The sequence below is a fragment of the Schistocerca cancellata genome, chromosome 5, assembly GCF_023864275.1.
Source record: "Schistocerca cancellata isolate TAMUIC-IGC-003103 chromosome 5, iqSchCanc2.1, whole genome shotgun sequence".
NCBI lineage: Eukaryota > Metazoa > Arthropoda > Insecta > Orthoptera > Acrididae > Schistocerca > Schistocerca cancellata.
In genome coordinates, this window is record NC_064630.1 from 42,637,196 (window position 1) to 42,651,617 (window position 14,422).

Sequence of the window (14,422 nt, forward strand, 5' to 3'; positions counted from 1 at the left end):
TTTCAATGATGGCAACATTGTAAGGTGGAAGGTATTTAGAAATATGGGAATGAAGATAGGTTCTAACATGGTACGAGCGATGCTTGCTTTAGACAAGGAACGCCTTCGGGCTGCAGACAGGGCTGTAAAGAGTCTAGAAATACAAGCAAGAGTAAATAGGAGGAGGAACACGAGGAAGCTGGAGGAGGAGTTTGCAGAGGATGAAGATAATCCATCCTATGGACCTGGAATGCACTAAAAAGTTAATCCAATCTTTGTCGCTCGATTCGCAAAACTTTTGTTTTCTCATACTAATTACATGTTTTCTAAGGATCTTCCAAACATATTTGTTTCAAACTTTCAGTAAATGTTATACAGTACTCTCTGCATAATTTAACACAGCCTTTTTCCAAAAAACTGTATATTTTCGAATATATAAATAAAAAATTGCAAAAAAAGTTGTGAATTTTCATTACAACTGAAAAAAATCATCTTTAATAACTGAACTAAAATTTTGTAAAATCCCTGTGTTAAGTTGTAGCCCATATTCCAATAAATAATCTGTAAAAAGTTCAACTTCCTACCTCAAATACTTTGTGAGGAAAGATGTAATTTATAAGCGTTATTTTAACATTGCAAGTATAGGGCGTTCCGGAGCCCCTTAAATCTTGCTAACCTGCGCCGGACTCTTGTTGTCTTATACAGGCGTTGCCGGCCGTAGCCCCGTATTGTGCCTGTTTACCTATATCTGTATTTGAATACGCATGCTTGTACCAATTTCTTTGGCGCTTAAGTGTGTTAGAGTTCTGTTACCTGTGTGTATGTGCAGTATGGGTGAGTGTAAAGGACGTGTCTGTATAATGTAGTGTCTCGTTCGTGTTGGAGATGTTTAGAGAAGGGGGAGGGTGAAATCTGGTCCTGGCACATAGCCTACTGCACCAAGGGTGCAGCCGAGTTTAACGTCACCATCAACATTGTCACAGGCCCTCACTTCGTGCGAAGAAGTTTGGAATGTAATCCAGGAGATTCGCGCAAATACAGGTGATCAGGAGCTTGACGCTACCACCTCTCCTACACTTGTTGTCCAAATACTGGCGGTGAAAATTTCATTCACCACCAGGACTGCAACCGTCTTAACGTCGAGTCGAGCGCCAATGCACAGGCGAGCGGTAGCGACGGAGGCGGATTGAAATCGACGTTGAAATAAATGGACACGGTTTCTACTGATCTCGCGTTGATTGTCCGTCAGTAGCCATTTTCTTCCTTCGCACGTTGGACTGGATGATTCCCGGTTCCGAAAACGATTTAACGATTAATAGCATTGGCATTACTAAATGAAATGTCACATGAAGTCGGTCTGAATATTCCTCACTTTATTCATTCCTTTCAGATTCTTACAGTACTCCTTAAACATACCCAGACGACATGACGTCTGACTCTCAACCGACAGAATGCTCTACACGAACGAGCTTACATTAAAGTTGTTCCAATGTCTCCATCTCAACATTTCAGCATAACTAGAAGAATTTTACTTGCAACACATATTTGATTTAGCATTTTCAAACGTTTCAGTAACCAATACCATTAGTTACAAACGCATAACAATACAGAAAATTTCATAAAGAACAAAATACTTGAAGAACTTCCAAAGTATACGAAAAATTCTTGAAGTAACGTCACATAGGTGAAGACACAATTCACAAAAGCATTTCGTGTTTATATAGGTGTGTACTTATAAAAAAAACTTGATAATAATGAATAACAAAGAACAGATCCAACAACTCTTACATGAAATATTTATGTACGTATAGTTTACTAAAATGGTGTTTCTTGTCAAAACAAGTACAAATAAACCTGCAACATTGACCACTTTCATTACAAGTTACATCAACTCTAACGTGCTTACTGTTGTGAAGCCTTCGTCTTCCTCCACATTTTCACATTCACACATCTCCCTTTACTAAACTGGCGATTCCTTCGTGGCTCACAGTGTGTCGTATCAACCACTACCTACTTTCAGACAAGTGATCCCTTAAATGCCTATTCTGCCCAGTTTGATTCACCACCTGCCCGTTAATTATCCTATCTACCAGTCTAATGTTATACATTCTTCTCTATCACCAGTTTTCTAAAGCCAGTACGCTCTTCTGTTCTGTAATGTTTCACTTCCGTTATTCCGCACAAGGCTACAATCCAGACAAATACCTTCATACAATACTTTCTAAAGTTAAAATTTGTATTCCGTGTTAACAAATTTCTCTCTTTCATAGATACTGTTCTTGCCATTGAGAGTCTGCATCTTATATCGCCTCTGCTTCAGTCACAGGTAGTTAGTTTACTGCCAAACTAATAGAGCCCATGTACTACTTTTGGTGTCTCATTTCCCGGTCTAACTCCCTCGGCATCTCCTCATTTAATTCGACTTTCGACTACGTTCCATCATTCTTGTTTTACGTTTCTTGATATTTATCTTATAACCTCTTTTCAAGACACTATCCACTCTGTTTAAACTGGCCTTATAAGTGCTTTTGCTGCCTCTGCAGAATTAAAATGTCATCCGCAAACGCTATCCTTTGTATTTCTTCTCCCTGGACTACTCTTTTCAAATTTCTCCTTGTTTCCTTTCACAACTTGCTCTATATATCAATAGAATAACGTCTTTCTCGCTTTCCAACTACTACTTCCCTTTCAAGTCCTTAAAACTGCTGTATGGTTCTCTACAAGTTGTACATAACCTTTCGATTCCTGCATTTCATCCTGCTACATACAGAATTTCAATCAACTTTTCCAAAAGCTTTCTCTAAACCTACAAATGCTGTAAGTCTCTGTTTGCCTTTCTTCAGTCCTTAGAGCACTGCAAGGCACTGCAAAAACGCGGCCACTCGCAAACATACTCCCAAACCGAGTCAGCGATATGACAATACGCTTACGACATGTTAGCTTCGACATAGAATAATTCAGGTACTAAATGGAGAGGATATACAGAACTATCTGACCAGTTAAGATGGATTTGCAGCTAAAGTGCTCTACTGTTGTTATGGGAGAAGCGGGGTTCAGACCCCAGAGTTTTCATGAACACTTCTTAAGCACAGTGCTACTTTCATCGGGAGAGGCAGAGAAGTCTCGTGGGAGAGAGGCGTTAGCTGAGCAGGTTCTCCCTTTACCGAGGATTCCCGTCTGAAGTGAGATTCGTTTCTCCAGGGATTTCTTGTCGTTATGTTATAAAGCGGACGTACATTTCCTTTCTTTCTTCTATTGAGTTAATAGATTCAATATCTGTGGCCGTGATGTGCGCCTTGTCATTCACTCGAGAAAAGTTTCTTTTGTTTCCCGCAACACGTATTTTGTAACCATGACAGATTACGTGTGAGATAGTGGGTCTGGAAGAGGTTCATACCAAAATAATTTTTTTTTTTGTACTATTTAATTCATTTTCGCCGGCCGCGGTGGTCTAGCGGTTCTGGCGCTGCAGTCCGGAACCGCGGGACTGCTACGGTCGCAGGTTCGAATCCTGCCTCGGGCATGGGTGTGTGTGATGTCCTTAGGTTAGTTAGGTTTAAGTAGTTCTAAGTTCTAGGGGACTTATGACCTAAGATGTTGAGTCCTATAGTGCTCAGAGCCATTAGAACTTTTAATTCATTTTCCTATCCGTTTTCTGAAATACAAACAGCATAATGCTTATCGTCTGTTTTCTGTTTTTCCAGATCTAATACTCCACTCCTCGACGTCATGGGCCAGTTTCGTATTTGCTCGTCGTCAGCTTTAACTCAGTCTAAGATCGTTAACTCCTAAACGGAAGTGGATTCACTCGGCTAGGAGTGCTCCATTGTAAACAGTCTGAGAACGCTTGGCGGCTGCATTCTTCTGTACACGGCAAACGTAAGTACCCTCTTCGACTTTTGCTTATAGTCTGTAAACAGTTTTAAATCATTAGTTAGTTACTCCAGGTGTGGAACATGTTTGTGCCCATAAACGTGGAGCAGGAGAGAGAGCGAGAGAGAAAAAGAGAGAGACAGAGAGAGAGAGCTAGCAGGTCTGATCTCCAGGAGGCCTTAATGGTGACACCTGCAGAACCAGTTTTCCAGAGTTTCTCCGGCAACCGAACCCATGGCGAAAAAAATCGAAGGAGCGCACTGTGTTTCGCAAGCTGTGATCGAGATTTGAAAGCGATTCAATAAGTACTGTAATCTTAAATATTTTTACACAGCTGAAGAGGCATCCTACGGATGAAATCTTCGTGAAGAAATAATAATAATAATAAATAATATATTTGTTGTGACTTGGCAAGACAGCCAAGCCACTATGATTGGTAGCCGAAAGGCACGCGTTAAGCTCACGCAGGCTGGCGTGAGGTCTGGAACAGTTAAGGGAATTGAGTCTAGTAAATATAAGTACGTAACTTCTGGAATACTTAACTTTAATCCATAATTGGGGAACATCGGTCTGACGGTACATGCATCACAAGATAAATAGCAAATGATAATGGCGCCTTGCTAGGTCGTAGCAAATGACGTAGCTAAGGCTATGCTAACTATAGTCTCGGCAAATGAGAGCGTAATTTGTCAGTGAACCATCTCTAGCAAAGTCGGCTGTACAACTGGGGTCGAGTGCTAGGAAATGTCTCTAGACCTGCCGTGTGGCGGCGCTCGGTCTGCAATCACTGATAGTGGCGACACGCGGGTCCGTCGTATACTAGCGGACCGTGGACGATTTAAAGGCTACCACCTAGCAAGTGTGGTGTCTGGTGGTGACACCACAATATTAACATGCATTCACTGTTAACCTGTTACGTCGTCACTATTTTCCTTCCGAGGAATATACCGGGTGATCAAAAAGTCAGTATAAAATTGAAAACTTAATAAACCATGATATAATGTAGATAGAGAGGTAGAAATTGACACACGTGCTTGGAAAGACATGGGGTTTTATTAGAACAAAAAAAAAAAAATGCTAGACGCGTGAAAGATCTCTTGCGCGCGTCGTTTGGTCATAATCGTGTGCTCAGCCGCCACTTTCGTCATGCTTCGCCTCTCAGGTCCCCAGACTTAATCCGTGCGATTATTGGCTTTGGGGTTACCTGAAGTCGCAAGTGTATCGTGATCGACCGACATCTCTAGGGATGCTGAAAGACAACATCCGACGCCAATGTCTCACCATAACTCCGGACATGCTTTACAGTGCTGTTCACAACATTATTCCTCGACTACAGCTATTGTTGAGGAATGATGGTGGACATATTGAGCATTTCCTGTAAAGAATATCACCTTTGCTTTGCCATACTTTATTATGCTAATTATTGCTATTCTGATCAGATGAAGCGCCATCTGTCGGACATTTTTCGAACGTTTGTATTTTTTTGGTTCTAATAAAACTCCATGTCATTCCAAGCATGTGTGTCAATTTGTACCTCTCTATCCACATTATTCCGTGATTTATTGAGTTTTCAAATTTATACTGTCTTTTTGATCACCCAGTATTGATCGTGACCGGGCCAAATATCTCACGAAATAAGCATCAAACGAAAAAACTAGAAAGAACGAAACTTGTCTAGCTTGAAGGGGGAAACCAGATGGCGCTATGGTTGGCCCGCTAGATGGCGCTGCCATAGGTTAAACGGTTATCAACTGCGGTTTTTTTAAAAATAGGAACCCCATTTTTTATTACGTATTCGCGTAGTACGTAAAGAAATATGAATGTTTTAGTTGGACCACTTTTTTCGTTTTGTGATAGATGGCGCTGTAATAGTCACAAACGTATAAGTACGTGGTATCACGTAACATTCCGCCAGTGCGGACGGTATTTGCTTCGTGATACATTACCCGTGTTAAAATGGACCGTTTACCAATTGCGGAAAAGGTCGATATCGTGTTGATGTATGGCTACTATGATCAAAATGCCCAACGGGTGTGTCCTATGTATGCTGCTCGGTATCCTGGACGACATCATCCAAGTGTCCGGACCGTTCGGCGGATAGTTACGTTATTTAAGGAAACAGGAAGTGTTCAGCCACATGTGAAACGTCAACCACGACCTGCTACAAATGATGATGCCCAAGTAGGTGTTTTAGCTGCTGTCGCGGCTAATCCGCACATCAGTAGCAGACAGACTGCTTGAGAATCGAGAATCTCAAACACGTCGGTGTTGAGAATGCTATATAAACATTGATTGCACCCGTACCATATTTCTATACACCAGGAATGGTGACGACTTTGAACGTCGTGTACAGTTCTGCCACTGAGCACAAGAAAAATTACGGGACGATGACAGATTTTTTGCACGCTTTCTATTTAGCGACGAAACGTCATTCACCAACAGCGGTAACGTAAAACGGCATAATATGCATTATTGGGCAACGGAAAACCCATGGCTGCGACAAGTGGAACATCAGCGACCTTGGCGGGTTAATGTATGGTGCGGCATTATGGGAGGAAGGATAACTGGCCCCCATTTTATCGATGGCAATCTAAGTGGTGCAATGTATGCTGATTTCCTGCGTAATGTTCTACCGATGTTACTACAAGATGTTTCACTGCATGACAGAATGGCGATGTACTTACAACACGATGGATGTTCGGCACATAGCTCGCGTGCGGTTGAAGCGGTATTGAATAGCATATTTCATGACAGGTGGATTGGTCGTAGAAGCACCTTACCATGGCTCGCACGTTCACCAGATCTGACGTCCCCGGATTTCTTTCTGTGGGGAAAGTTGAAGGATATTTGCTATCGTGATCCACCGACAACGCCTGACAACATGCGTCAGTGCATTGTCAATGCATGTGCGAACATTCCGGAAGGCGAACTACTCGCTGTTGAGAGGAATGTCGTTACGCGTATGGCCAAATGCATTAAGGTTGACGGACATCATTTTGAGCATTTATTGCATTAATGTGGTGTTTACAGGTAATCACGCTGTAACAGCATGCGTTCTCAGAAATGTTAACTTCATAAAGGTACATGTATCACATTGGAAGAACCGAAATAAAATGTTCATAATTTAATAAACCTACCTGTTACCAACTGTTCGTCTAAAATTGTGAGCCATATGTTTGTGAGTAGTACAGCGCCATCTATCACAAAACGAAAAAAGTGGTTCAACTAAAACATTCATATTTCTTTACGTACTACACGAATCTGTAACAAAAAATGGGGGTTCCTACTCAAAAAAAAAGTTTCGTTCTTTGTAGGTTTTCCGTTTGACGCTTATTTCGTGAGATATTTGGCCCGGTCACGATCAATGGACCACAAAATTCATCTCCATATCATAAAAAATTCTACAACATGGTGGTCTACATTGAGTAGTACTTCACCAACGTACAGTTGATGCAGCAGCATCGCGTACTAACGCTTGGGCTGAGGAAAGCTCCTGGCGACAGAGCGCACATAGTATGCACAAGGACGGTCCGCAACAGTGTGACCACTATTATGCTGAACTAGCTAAAAAGGTCAAAAATAGCTTAACAGGTATTCACTGTTCAGCTATTTAGGCCGCTACTATTTTCCTTCTGAAGAAGACATTTTTATAGGCCATGGTCAAGGGGTTTAAATAAACCTTATATTTTGCAGCTGATTGGCTGTTTATTGTTTTCTCACAAAGTACTGTGATTGTTTTGTCAGGCAATGAATTTCAGCAGCTCTGTCGCTGCGAAACTTTTATGGTAGAAAGAAACGAAAGTATGAATTACCTACACTGAACTAATTCTGGACACGCAGTAACCAATTAAACCAGGCACATCACGTCCATTCAGTGTGCTTTATCAGCTTCCCTTCTGTACCCTCAGTACTAGCCAGAGCCCGTATTTTCTCTAATACCTTTAAGGATGAACAATCCTCAACCTTGTCATGTTTACCACATAGGGGTCTTCCTTTACTTTCATACGGGGAGTCCTTGGAAGAACGGTCAACTATCAGGGACATGACAGGAACGATCACTCGAAGTAACAACGCCCAGTACACTTGTGCTCTAAGATGCATACCTTAAGAGCTGTGAGCAGTTCTTCAGTGGAAGAGGTGTATTTCACTGTAGCGAAGATGAACAAGTGTTCTTAGCTCTTAAACGTATGCACTGTATAGAGCCGGTATTTACTGGACTTTGTTTTCTTGTTTTGATCCATGCTACCACCTCTCAGAATATGGAAAGCAAAGAGCGTACAGTAGAAGAGATACAGTAGAATAGATAACTAGACTTTTTTTTGCATCGAATGACAGTTCGTGTCAGATTCCTGAATACTGATATTCCCTCCAGGAACATCCTGTATATTTGTATGAACCACTTCAGTCCATTTTCTGCACCAAATGACCGTTCGTGTCGTATTCCTGAGTACTGACATTCCCTCCAGCAACACCCTGTGTATTTGTTTGAACCACTTCAGTACATGAACTGTATGATGTACACCATTAAGTCACTGCTTCATCGATAGTCGAATTCAAAAATCTTAGCAGTAATCCACGCGCTTTCAAATCGAAACTGAAGAGTTTCCTCATGCGTCACTCCTATTCTGTCGTTCAGCGTCCACGACCGGTAATTAAACTGTGTTTTATAATCACGTAAACTACATAAAAATTACGTGGTATGTAATACATACATCTTGAAAAATTAAGCTGATTCTTGTTGTATTGTTGATTGCGTTTACTTAAACTTTTGGACTGACTTTTTTCGGGTTCATAAACATTTTATTTTTATCTGTTATGACTTTTACGTTGTAATTTCATGGGCCGGCCGCTGTGACCGAGTGGTTCTAGGCGCTCCAGTCCGGAACTGCGCTGCTCCTACGGTCGCAGGTTCGAATCCTGCCTCGGGCATGGATGTGTGTGCTGTCCTTGGGTTCGTTGGGTGTACGTAGTTCTAAGTCTAGTGGACTGATGACCTCAGATGTTAAGTCCCATAGTGCTTAGAGCCATTTGATCTTTCAGTTTCCGCCAAAGTTTCTAACGTGTAAAACATTGTGTGGAAATGCTTTTGTCATATCAGCGGATAAGGTGACGAGTTCGTTCTGTCCGAAGAAGCGTATGCAGTATGCAAGGAAACAAGGTGGTGTTCAGCACTGAGTCTCTATGGCATACACGACGGTGATGTGATACTTGTACGTGCCTTTAGCAGGACGTGCTTGATGTCTGCGCTTGCAAAACAGTTGTAGACTTCTAATTGCTTTTGACGCCGAAAAAAAGAAAAAATATCAAAGAGCATTCTGCTGACAGTGTCAGGGTTTTGTGTGATCGCTGTTCGGACCCCCAACAGTTTCCTGATGGTCTTATGGAGTAATCTATATCTGACTGTTGTCTCTTGGTGCACACACCACACCACACCACACGTCCAGGATTTTGAAGGAAGGTCTACTAAACACTTTTGTCTAGTGTCCTTTCGTCTATACTTACTTCATCGTACCATTCGATTCGCGTTTACCGTTGTACCTTACGTTGGGCCTGGGCGACAGCAGCCGTGGTATAGAGACTGTGTCACCTGACGGACGCGTGAGAGCTCTCCCTGGTTCGCAACGATCTCGTAGGAAGAGGCGCGCACAACGAGGCAGCGGCCCGCCGTTGTACTACGCTCAGAGACAAGATGTTTGATGCAGCTCTCCAAAAAAAAAGTCTCGCTACTTCGCTTTATTTATCCAGTACTTTCGTCTCGACATCCATACTTTTTTATTCGAATCCTCTCAACTGATACACTTGCTCATACCAGTACTTTGTGGCAGTATCGTATGTAACGATGGTAGTACTGGTTTATCACTTTTTTTTTATTATTTACCCAGAATTTTGGCCGCATGACCCTGTTGCAACGTTTTCAACAACAGCCACAGGCCGACAAACGAAAGAGCGATGTACTTGCGACCGGGAGGGTGAGTGTATGAAAACATTTGCTACATTTAGCGGAAGATGGCAACGTTCCTTTCACAGTTCGCTCGCTTAGAATCCGCTTGTTTATTTTTTTTGTATTGTTTTTGAAACAGTGTAAGTGCAATAAGTACTGAATGAGCAGACAAAAAAAAATGGTTCAAATGGTTCTGAGCACTATGCGACTTAACTTCTGAGGTCATCAGTCGCCTAGAACTTAGAACTACTTAAACCTAACTAACCTAAGGACATCACACACATCCATGCCCGAGACAGGATTCGAACCTGCGACCGTAGCGGTCGCTCGGTTCCAGACTGTAGCGCCTAGAACCGCACGGCCACTCCGGCCGGCAATGAGCAGACAGAATGACACCTAGCAAAAGTGGTACTTGCCAGTATTTTGATAAATTGGATGGTAAAGAAGTGTAAGGTCCAAATTCTGTTCCAAAAATTTTTAACTCTTCGGGACATATTTCAGACCTGGAAAAGTATTTGTGGTATGTAAAACATATGAAAATAGATTATCTCTCTTCGTTGTACCTGCAGGTAGATTTTAATAACAAAGTTGGAAAGATAGGACCTGGTGGAAAGTATCACGGTGAGTTAAATTTGACGTCATCTTTTTCAGATCACGTAACTGCTCTGCAAGTTTCACAGTTCTGGATTGTCCGTACCGTGGATCACAAAGTTTGTCTTTGTGCGTCTTACTCATTCTGTTTTCATCCACTGTACTATCACAAAGCCCTTAAATCTTAGCTTGTAAAAAGCTGACGCTCTTCACATACGTGTCATCTTATGTTTCGTGTCGTCATCATCGAAGTATGATCTGTTTGTCGGCATGGCAGATGGAACAGAACCAGTAACTAACTTTAATTTTAGTTCGGTCTACATAATTTGTGTGGCGACTAGAGATGGGTCGTTCGTGAACTAACGGGTCCAAAGGAACGCTTCACAGAGATGAACGGAACGAGGGAGGAACGAATTCTAAGGAACGGTCTTTCATAGTTCACTTCGGTCGCGGCTTTCTACTTATAGTTCCCGGGAACGGGAAACGGTCGGTCTCGTTCACGAACGGCACGTCGGCCGGTCTCGTTCCAGCCTCGGTCCCGTTCCCGTCTGTCTCGGTCTTCGGTCTCGCTCGGCCGGACTCGTCCTTCTTCGTGTGGTCACTCGTCGCAGTTCCACTGCTGACTCATAGTTCAGCATCGAGTTGTTGATTGTTTCGTTCGCTTCGCACGCCCTTTCTGTTTCAAACATTTTTTTGAACTCTGAACTTTCGGTTCTTTTTGTATTCTATTCAGTGTCCACGACCGGTAGTTAAAATGTATTTTATAATCACGTAAACTACATAAAAATTACGACGTATGTAATAAACACATCTTTTCAGGTAACTAAACGGCGTATCACCTTACTTCACTATTTCGATAAACAGCAGAAGAAATACTTGTTAAAAGGCAAGATTTTTTGTTATTACACATGCAAAGAACGTCGGCACGGCACACACGAGTGGCCATTTTCCGTTCTTTTTTTGATACAAGGTTCAAATGGTTCAAATGGCTCTGAGCACTATGGGACTTAACATCAGTGGTCATCAGTCCCCTAGAACTAGGAACTACTTAAACCTAACTAACCTAAGGACATCACACACATCCATGCCCGAGGCAGGATTCGAACCTGCGACCGTAGCGGTCATGCTGTTCCAGACTGAAGCGCCTTTAACCGCACGGCCACACCGGCCGGCTTGATACAAGGGAAAAGAGCATGTTCATTGTTATGGAAGGCAGACCGACTTACAACCGAAAAACGCCCGCGCTTCGTAATCGAGTGTCTGGTGTCACATTTTGTAAAGAGAATATGATAACTCGTACAATATTATTTCAGTGGGACAGGATGGCGCACGAAAAATCGGCCCCGAGTACCAGACTGCTTATTATCGCTTACCATTCGTCATCTATTGTTTCGTAGTTCTTTGCATTAGCTTATTTGTTATTTGTTCACTGCCTAATTATTACGTGTTTATTCTGCTCGTAGTGGTCAACAAATCGTGCGTAATTGGCGAGCAGTCTGTACTCGGGGCCGGTTTTTCGTGCGCCACCTTATAGTATTTCACTGCGATCAGCCGCATAACGCTACAGTTGGCTAAACGAGATGTTTTGCAGAATCAGGAAAATTACAAGTGTGTGAGAATTGTGTTACGAAATAAAACTCTGTACTCCAGGGAGGCAAGTGCCTGCTATTGGCGCCTTCCATCTTCAGTCACCTATGCTACTAATTTTCAATTTTTCATAAGAACCACATACCAAGCACAATGAACGGTGGACGAGTAAAAATGAACGGTTCCCAAAAAGGAGAGATCAACAGTGAACTAGAATGAGATTTTCACTCTGCAGCGGAGTGTGCGCTGATATGAAACTTCCTGGCAGATTACAACTGTGTGCCCGACCGAGACTCGAACTCGGGACCTTTGCCTTTCGCGGGCAAGTGCTCTACCAACTGAGCTACCGAAGCACGACTCACGGGCGGTACTCACAGCTTTACTTCTGCCAGTACCTCGTCTCCTACCTTCCAAACTTTACAGAAGCTCTCCTGCGAAACTTGCAGAACTAGCACTCCTGAAAGAAAGGATATTGCGGAGACATGGCTTAGCCACAGCCTGGGGGTGTTTCCAGAATGAGATTTTCACTCTGTAGCGGAGTGTGCGCTGATATGAAACTTCCTGGCAGATTAAAACTGTGCGCCCGACCGAGACTCGAACTCGGGAAGGTAGGAGACGAGGTGCTGGCAGAAGTAAAGCTGTGAGTACCGGCCGTGAGTCGTGCTTCGGTAGCTCAGTTGGTAGAGCACTTGCCCGCGAAAGGCAAAGGTCCCGAGTTCGAGTCTCGGTCGGGCACACAGTTTTAATCTGCCAGGAAGTTTCATAACAGTGAACTAGTTCCCAAGGATGAACGACTTTGCCCATCCCTAGTGGCGACTGTACGTGTCTGCGGGTAGCCGCAGATTACCCAGAATTAGCGCGCGGTCAGCTGCAGTGTTGGCTTCACAGATCGCCGCCCACCGCGGAGAGAGGGCAGCCGAACGCCACAGACGCCTCCCGTACACAGGCAGACACACAGACAGGCAGGCAGAGGTTGTTGGTTGCCGCGAAAATTACGCTGTCGGCCGGGCGGAAAAAGCGAGCGCTTCCGCCATTCCCAGCGCCACCGCCGTCGTTGCTCTCTGCCCGCCGCCCTTGTTTTTCTGCTTCCGCCTGTCTGAAACGTGCCGCACAGTACGTAGACCTGCGCCGATGGCTTTCCCCGCAGTACTGCCACCACTGAGCATCGCCATTGAGAGACACCGGGTAACAGAACGCAGCATGTCATACTCAGTGGAGAAAAGTCTTCCGAAGTAAGAGTGATTTCAGGCGTGCCGCAGGGGAGTGTCGTGGGGCCGTTTTTATTCACAATATATACAGGGTTATTACAAATGATTGAAGCGATTTCACAGCTCTACAATAACTTTATTATTTGAGATATTTTCACAATGCTTTGCACACACATACAAAAACTCAAAAAGTTTTTTTAGGCATTCACAAATGTTCGATATGTGCCCCTTTAGTGATTCGGCAGAACATCAAGCCGATAATCAAGTTCCTCCCACACTCGGCACAGCATGTCCCCATCAATGAGTTCGAAAGCATCGTTGATGCGAGCTCGCAGTTCTGGCACGTTTCTTGGTAGAGAAGGTTTAAACACTGAATCTTTCACATAACCCCACAGAAAGAAATCGCATGGGGTTAAGTCGGGAGAGCGTGGAGGCCATGACATGAACTGCTGATCATGATCTCCACCACGACCGATCCATCGGTTTTCCAATCTCCTGTTTAAGAAACCGGAAGTGCGGCTTCAGCCGAACAAAACTTTAAGAGTTTTTCTACGTATCTGTAGTGTGTCGTGACCATATGTCAATGAATGGAGCTACAGTGAATTTATGAAATCGCTTCAATCATTTGTAATAGCCCTGTATAAATGACCTTGTGGATGACATCGGAAGTTCACTGAGGCTTTTTGCGGATGATGCTGTGGTATATGGAGAGGTTGTAACAATGGAAAATTGTACTGAAATGCAGGAGGATCTGCAACGAATTGACGCATGATGCAGGGAATGGCAATTGAATCTCAATGTAGACGAATGTAATGTGCTGCGAATACACAGAAAGAAAGATCCTTTATCATTTAGCTACAATATAGCAGGTCAGCAACTGGAAGCAGTTAATTTCACAAATTATCTGGGAGTAGGCATTAGGAGTAATTTAAAATGGAATGACCATATCAAATTAATCGTCGGTAAAGCAGATGCCCGACTGAGATTCATTGGAAGAATCCCAAGGAAATGCAATCCGAAAACAAAGGTTACAGCACGCTTGTTCGCCCACTGCTCGAATACTGTTCACCGGTGTGGGATCCGTACCAGATGGGGTTGATAGAAGAGATAGAGAAGATCCAACGGAGAGCAGAGCGCTTCGTTACAGGATCATTTATGTAATCGCTAAAGCGTTACGGAGATGATAGATAAACTCCAGTGGAAGACTCTGCAGGAGAGACTTTCAGTAGCTCGGTACGGGCTT

The 14,422-nt window shown here is 43.3% G+C and overlaps 1 protein-coding gene across 1 annotated transcript in view; it reads left to right on the forward strand.

The window, feature by feature from the left end:
• LOC126188357 (uncharacterized) overlaps positions 1 to 14,422 on the forward strand; it is a 526,233-nt gene that overhangs the window by 148,784 nt on the left and 363,027 nt on the right. The window contains exon 2 of the mRNA XM_049929956.1: positions 3,684 to 3,858. The gene's annotated coding sequence lies outside the window, so the exon portion shown is untranslated. The remainder of the gene's footprint in view (positions 1 to 3,683; positions 3,859 to 14,422) is intronic.